Consider the following 9,100-nt stretch of genomic DNA (forward strand, 5'->3'; position numbering starts at 1 on the left):
ATGGTTTCTTTTGATGTAACATTCTTGCTCATCAAGATACTTTTTTTAAAACTATTGGTATAATTTGTCAGAAGTATGATCTCCTACCTTTACGAGCCCCAGAATTAAAAGAAACTACTACTAAAATGCATAACAGACATTCAATTCTAGTTTAATAACATCACATATCGTCAAATCGGTGGCGTAGCAATGGGAAGTCCATTAGGTCCAAGTATGGCAGATATTTTTATGGGGTATTTTGAAAACACGGTATTTAAATAGGCGATTAAAGGAACGACGGAATATTCCAGATATGTTGATGACATGTTTATTATCTGTAACAATAAACAAAATGCAATGCACCTGCTAAAACTCTTCTATAATGCTCATCCTAACATACAATTTACTATGGAACACGAACAGAATGAAATGTTCCACTTTCTTGATGTTGCCATAAAACGTAAGGGAGACGGGACCAATATCTATAAATCTAAACTTCAAAGGTGATGATGTCGCAAACACAATCAACAGAAGACTGAACACTGCATTATCCAGAACTTAAACGGCAGCCAAACTTTTAATTCTGTATTAAACAACATGTTCAATAACTCAATCCAAGGTTAACAAGCAACCCTTGCATGTTACCGCCAACTATGTTTATAAATTTACGTGTACCTGCCAAAGCAGCTACATTAGCCGAACAGAAATGAGGGCATATCTTAGATTTCTTGAATATGTTCCTAAAAGTCTCAGAACAAGAGAAAGAAAGACTCTAAACAGTGCAATTACCAAACATCTTGATACAGGACATCAGGTCGATACCTTGCAATCTTTCAAGGTGATTAATTAACATGCAAACTCCAGTTTTCTGAAGCCGTTGCTATCAGACGTCAAAAATCTGACTTATGTGTTCAAAAGGAGTTGGTTATTAATCTTTCCTTGCCTTGGTGACAAATATTATCTCGCTGCAACTAACTTTTTTTTCTAACTCTTTCTTGCTCTTATTACATTATTGAGTTTTATTTCAACTATCTTCCAAAGTAGTAATCTTATTTTATCAACTGAGCTTCACTCATTTTATTCCTAGCAACGTCTACTCATTACGTAATCACTTATTTCTGGCCACTTGAACTGTTATCTCAATCAATGTTGTAGAATGTTCTTTCACAAAAGGTAATATTTTGCCACCTATAACCAAACTGTTTAGTGCACATGGATTTGTAAATCTGTCACCATTCTCGTTTCTTTTCCCCAGTCAGTCCATGTCGTCCCATTATATCTTAATATCTGATGTTGCCCATCCCAACTTTGGCATTCAGAACTCCTATCAGCATGGTGAAATCCTCTCCTGTGCATTTCGCTATGATTGACTGCAGCCTCTCGGAGAGCTGACCTTTAACGACGTCTTTGCTATCATTGTTGGGTACACAACATCGGATAACACTCTTCGTGATTCCCTTCTTCTTTCTTTTGAATGACTCTTTGATGATCCTGAATCCATGAGATTCCCACTCAATAAGTGCATCCCGTGCTTCTTTGGACAACATCAGAGCAACTCCCTGAGCATGTGGAGCATTTGCTTCCTCGTGGCTAGAGTACAGTAGCACCTCTACTGAAACTATTCTTTGCTGCCTAGGTTCGGTCCAATGGGTTTCGCTGATTCCCAGCACTGCCAAGTTGTATCTTCTCATTTCCGTTGCTATTTGGCTGGTCTTTCCTGTCTCCCACATTGTCCGGACGTTCCATGTACCTATAAAGAGTGTTGCTCTGGTTGTTGATTAATTGGTATCATGACTTCCGAAGAAACTGAGCTTTCATCATGAGGCGTCATAATTCTTCCTTCGACTCCCATGGTAGAGTTTAAATGGTTTAATATGTTTAATCTGGTTGGCGTTTTTAGCAAGGTTCTTTTTTGAGGAATAGGGTTGCCGACCTCATACCTAACCTTTCTTCTTTACCCGGTCTTAGGACCGGTAGTAGCCCTAGAGTAGTTACAGGTGGAGTTGTATTTGTAATTATTAAATATATAAGTGAACCTAAGAAGTGTTTCTTACATTTATTTGAAAAAATATCGGGCAAAAAACCGGAAGATTCCAAACGTCACCGAATGGTAGTTTTATTTTAATTAAGGTCTTCCAAGAAAGTTACACCCACTATCTTAGATGAAACTAAACTCAAGATCAACTTGTCTCAAAAATGGTGTGATCGATAATGTAAACATATTTTTGTTCATTTAATAAGTCAACAAAAAAACTAAAGGAGAAATGCGGCCTGTATTCTTTGAACAATTACAGTGTTTTATCCAATCACTCAGTTTCTTCTAGTAAACAGATTGAGTTCAGAAAACATGAATACTATTCGTCAAGATAACCCAAAGGATTTGATAATGGTAAATCTTAAACTCGCTTGAATCATAAATGATGACAGACGAATATGATCCTTATTTATGAACTCGACTGCATCATTGAAATATGAATTTAATATAAATTAAAAGAATTATGACTTCATCTGAAACTATTTATTTCCCGATCATGTTGTTGTATTAACGAGTCAGTTTTAGTGTATAATTGAGATTACTATCTTTATGATTTTAATTATCCAGTTTTACTATTGTCAAAATTTAGATACTTTTGTTATTTTTCGTCTAATGAATTTTAATTGTGTTTTGTATTTTTTACTAGTTCGCAGATTATATAAAATGTATTGATTTGAAATTCCTCTTTTTTCATAGACGAAGATATCAGACGTGAAATAAACAGGAGTGGTGATAGACACAATGCATTTCGTTATTCTCGTCCCAGTCTTTCTTTTTCGTTCAATACCATAGCTAGCAATATTTTTGTCCATATCCGAACATTTGTACGCATGATGTTCTCAAACATTTTGACAAAAGTTTGGGTTTTTGTTCATACTGGTCAAATTTATAGATTCCCAATAATATTCAGTTATTTGACGATGACAATGATAAAGCTGTATGGATCGGTAATGAAAGCTCTTCACATCACATAATCCAGCCCAATGGATGCATTATTGTTAAACAGATTCACTTAAGCTATGAGCGTTGTTACTCCAAATTACTGACTTATTTTCCAAGTCTGCACTCCTACTAATAAGTAGTTCAATCTATCATGGGTTATTGATGTTAACATTATTAAACCTGAATAAAACCTTGAATTCTGTCAAGATAGTTTGAATAACAAAATGGATGGCAATTGGAACCCGTAACACCATTGCTCTAGTTTGATGTTATATAATAATTAGTCTAAAATCCTCAATTCATATGAAAGCAAGTGTGCTACACACCTAATCCTTTGAAACTCAATAATCAGTATTTTCTAAATGTAATTAACTTTATCCTATCAACTACTGCTATCTAATCAACAAGTTTGTTAACTTATGATATGTATCCATATGACAGAATAACGATTACTGTCTACTGAAAATTACACTTTACAATACAAGTCCCTCTTTTTAAATTCATTCAATGTGTGATACAGTGCAGTCATTAGCTTGCCGAATCAGTTTTGTTCGGAATGAACAGAATCATTTACTCGAGAATAATTTCTATGAAAAACTACCAGCAAACTGAAATATAATATGAACAACAGGCTTGTTTCAGTTCATATTTTCCCAATACTGCATACCCACTGTTCATAGCCTTAATTTAGGTCTCTTAAAGAAGCCATTATCTTACGACCATTGATTTGGAATCTAGTGGTCTACATTTCAGACTTCATTCAGTGCAAACTTAGATTGTGTCAGTCTCTGATGCTCCCTATTTTCCAACTGAAGTAATCTTTGCAATCTGTTTCACCAGAAACATTTTGTTTGATATATCAAAGCTCATTTAGGGATTCTTAGATTTACTTTCTAAAACCAGGATGTCTGTTTAATAAATAAGCAAGACTTAATAGCAGTCAAAAATAATAATCTAATCAAGAATAGTTTAAATAAAAACTAGTTCTATGTGTTTTAGAAAACAATTCAATCCAATAGACTAATCACTAACTGTCGATTACTTAGTAACAACCAATATAATGTATCCCAAGTCATTTATAATGCTGATCAAATGTTATCATTCAAGTTAGGATGTGGACACTAGTTTAAGTAACTCGACTTCCTTTGCACAACGTGGAGATATTATGGCGAAAACGCCACTGCTTCCAGGTCTACAGTAGTTGTCTAATTTCGATCGATTCATGATCTAAATAAAATATGTGGTGGCCGGAATTAGTCGACAGGAAATCATGGACCAAGGTTTTGTGTTATTTGACTGGTACATCTTGCTTAAAGTGGTAAGGAGTACAAAACCCAGGTGAAGAGTTTCTTGTGTACTAACTCTGACAACAGCCCTAAAGATTAGATAAATTATATTAGTGGTCATTTCATGTTTCTTCAGAATGTAGGAAATGAAACACATTTTTGATGAAACATATTCATTCTACAAGTATCGTAGCTGATCAAAAGAAGGTTCGCGAAAAACGTAATTTAGAACGTCTTCTTTATAGTTTTTCTATTCTGCACAAAAACATCATGCTCTAAATAAAGGTTTCAGCAATCGAATTTTCAATCCACATTGAACTTTAGGAATATTTAGAGTCATTTATTCAACTGAATACTAACACTACTAAATATGGATTGATGTTTACACTTACACCTATTACCCCTACTGAGGCATAGGCCACCGACCACAATTCCACAAATAACTCTGTCATGAGATCTACTTTCCAATAATGTACTAGATAATTCAAGACTACTGAAGCCGGTTTAAAAAATTCCCAATGTATCAATTATTTGGATTTCGTAATTATTCAATATTACATCATTACGTATCCAAAATTTATTAGCATGATTCAACAGTCCCTTGAAATATTTTGTTGATATAAAATGTCTATGAATAAAGCTATAAAGCTATAAAGTATAAAGCTTCTATGGAATCACCAAATCTAAGATAATTCAAATATCTGTAAATAACTGCTAGAAAATATCATAAATTGAACATCTGCATGACAGTACACACGAACAGATAAAGGATACGAATGTGAACTATGAGGAAATTGAGAAGTACTAGTTTAAAGAACAAGAGAATCACCTTGAACTCGACAAGCGTGAATGCGCAACTACATGTCGTCCTACAAAAATAATCATTTATGAAACGTAATATATGCGCATTTTATGGAAACATAAAAACGAACTGTAATCTTCTGCCACCTGAATGAATATATAAATAGACCTTATTGCAGAAACGATGTTTAGTTTCATTTCAAAGTACAAAAGCTTATAGTTTATCCCATATTGTCCAGAATTATGTTAAACGTACTTAGTTTAATTGCTCCGGTATTATTCAACTAATAACATCAATTTAATTTATCATCTGATTTAAGGAGGTTGAGCTGGGTTTACATTTACCTAAGTAAAGGTTATAGTATTTCGGTTACTAAGGTTATCTATAATATCTCTCATTAATTTCATTTAAATGTTTAGTATTTCTGCTTTGAAAAAGTTTATAAGAATTGTGCACTGACAAAATAAATTGAGAAATAAACAGTTAAACTATATGATTACAGTGTTTATTGACAGCAGTTAGTGAATAGAATCTGTATGCATCTTTTTATTCGCATCAATGCTTAATTTTGTTACTCTGTAAAATAGCCAAAAGACATATTAAAGACTTTTTACGCTAACCTCTTAAATTATAGCAATGCACAGAAAACTACAACATTATCATATGTATGACAGTCCAGATCCTCTTACATATACTCTCCAAATATAATTTACCGAGGGCAATCCATCTGCATCTAGCGGTTAAATTTCGATTCTTCTTTTAAGAAAGATTACTTGGCATATATAATCAGTGTTAAATATGTTATTTGAAAGTTACATAAGGCTGATAATCACCAAGAATGCACTGTACGTCATGTTACACTGTGAACCTGTTATAACTTGTGGCCTGAGTACCCTGTTGATGTATAACGTGACGATGCCGCCAATTAGAATATGGTGAATTATCGATAGGACCAATGACATACGAAACCCGTACGAGCAGTCTAGAGTCCTTATCGGTCCCACTGCCCGCCTAGCCCATTCTGTTAAGTCCAGAACACCGAAAACAGCCTCTGTAATGTGAATCATTTATTTCAAACATACTGGGTTTATATACCAACCAGACAGACCACATCGTACAATAAAATAAGAAACAATATTTGTACAAGATTTAGCCAACTGTGGCTGTGAATAAGGGAGATAGTAATTGATAGACAGGACATACTTTAAGAATGGTAAATCGTATAATAATATTTCACAGGTCAAAATAAAGCTTATAATAAGAGGGACATGAATATGAATAGTTCAGTTGTTCAGTAACTATACGATAAAAATATATGTATCATATCGGTCCATAAATAGTTCTCAAAAGTTCCCATTTATAATTCTCTTCGGGATATAACAAAACCAAAGTTGAAATTTACCATGTACGAGAATGGAATTGAATAGGAAAATGATATATAAGGCAAAGAAAAGATTAACCGATCATCATCACAGTATATCACAACTAGCCTACTCATATGGTTACTCAGCTTGTTCCACAATAGAGTTAGGATTCTAAACACGTTACTATATACAAGAGATGGACCATCGTAACGATATAGCAATTGTAGTTTAAGTATATATATATATATATATATATATATATATATATATATATATATATAGGTGGACTAATTAATTAAAATATAATTTATTTCAAAAAATATATTTACCAATGTCATATATAACCTAAAAAATAGACGTCAATTATTTATGTATCCAATATCCCATTACTTCTTTAAAGGTATAAATATAAAAAATACGTAATTAGGACGTAAACGTTTGGTAACATACAGTTCAAATGTTTTTCTTGTTTCACTAGTTTTACATTTATGCCAAACGCTTCATAACTCTACCTCTTCAAATGTACGACTTTTTATGTAACCTTACGGGTATTTTTAGAAAAATGACATGTTATATGTGTGTATATAGAGATTTGTATTATTTATGAAAATAATAATTTACTCGGATCCCTCAATAATTGAAGAGAAAAAATATAATTTACATTCAAATCAACTTTGTGCATGCACAATCTTTCTGTTTGTTAAGTTAAGGATCCGAGCTCATCGACTGAAGTTTTATCAAACATAAATCAATATAACTTGGTACCGACAAAAGAGCAATAGATAAAAAATGTTTATTATCATTTAGGATTTGCATGTCAGTTGCGTAATCTTCAAATCAGTTATCTGAATATTAGATATTTACTGTATCATATTTATTTACGTAAAAAAAACACAATATAAGGCGTGAATGATGAAAAGTATGATATTGTAATTAATAGATATCTAACTGAGAATAATATTACTGTTGAAAGGGAGATGTACAAAGAATAGAATATATAAAATAGAGAAAAAATTGAAAATACAAAACTACTATTCGATAAGAAAACAAAGTTCATTAAAACTTAGTAGTGAAAGCACTTGACAATAAGTAGCGTGGAACAAGTACTTGTTTAAAACAATATAGTAGTTAAAAAAAGGGGTTACAAACGATCATGGTTTGAAATCCATTACACGATACAACAAGTTTTATTTCATATTTCTTTAATGAGAATGTTTCAATAATCTACACTTAATAAAACAAGCTATTTTATTAACTTGATCAATAATTAGAGTCAAACTTTCCATCTTCTCACGACAATTAATTAGTTTTCACATTACCTATATTCACACCATTTTAGAGAAGTAAGAATCAACGCTTTTTTATGAGTGGAGAGAAAAGGCTATCACAGTATGAATCAATGACTCAATATTCAGACAGAAGCTTAACTAACAATGATTTCTTTATGTTTCTTACCCTATAGATTGAAAACGTTTTGCTAGAAAATTGTTTTCTTAGGGCAGTTAATTTGATATCTAATAAACACAACAATACAAGGATATTCTAGTATCTTGCAGAATATTTGCAATGTTTTATAACATAGAATGTTTGAGTAACTGAACACCAATCAAATTATTCAGTTGTTTTTGAACAAAAACACTAAACAATTATCATAAACTCATTTAACCAATTAAAAAAAAACCATGGTAACAATCTTCGTTTTACAAATACAGTTTACACTAGTTCTGTATAGAAAATGTTTTTCATTTAGCTGATAAGTACAAGACCTTATATCCTAGTTAACATTAGTTCACTACTTAGAAGAAACGTAAAATAGGTAAACATATATATACCAAGCATCTTTCCTTGTATAATCCAATACACTTATAATTTCATTGAAATATACATAAACAAATATGTATATTGTATGATTTATGGTAAATGTTAAAACTCTTATGTACTTTATAAGAATATATATATATACAAAACAATATTTGTTGACATTAGTAACCTCTTGCCACTGAATAAAACACAATTTGATAGATCTATAGAATAATAATAATAATAAATACCTAATTATTATTGGGAAGAAACAAAGAAGAAGAATGTATAATGATCCAACTGAATAATAGGCCAAGATAATTATAGTGATTATTATTACCAGTAATTTATTGTATGGAATGTCTATAAGTTCATTGAACATTAAATAACAAATAAAAAAACATCAGGTTAATTATTCAAAAGTAGTTTCACAAAAATTATACTTTAAATTATAATTGTTTATATTCAATATCTTTGTTCTTTTACAGATTTAAACAAACAAACTGAACAAATAATAATTCATTTCGTCCTTTTGTTTTTAATTTACACAAATTTATCTACCGGTTTAGGATTTATGTTTTATCAACTCAACAATTTAAATTTGGTAATAGCTCTTATGACATTTAGTTAACAAGGAAAAAACCTTTTGATGCACTTGATTAGATCATTTTTAAATACCACTTAGATTAATCAATTATTTATATTGAAAACTATATGAATACATTTCATGTCCGGGTAGATCATAATCTATTGATTGCTAAGGTGAATGTCTCTAGGAAAAGAAGCCTCTGACCGTACAACTGAGTAATATAGCAATGAAGCTCCACATGATTGTCAGTTTCTTTAAATGTTGTATATAATCGTAAGCAGAGATGGATAGTGGCTAGCAGTG

The sequence above is a fragment of the Schistosoma mansoni genome, chromosome 1, assembly GCF_000237925.1.
Source record: "Schistosoma mansoni strain Puerto Rico chromosome 1, complete genome".
NCBI lineage: Eukaryota > Metazoa > Platyhelminthes > Trematoda > Strigeidida > Schistosomatidae > Schistosoma > Schistosoma mansoni.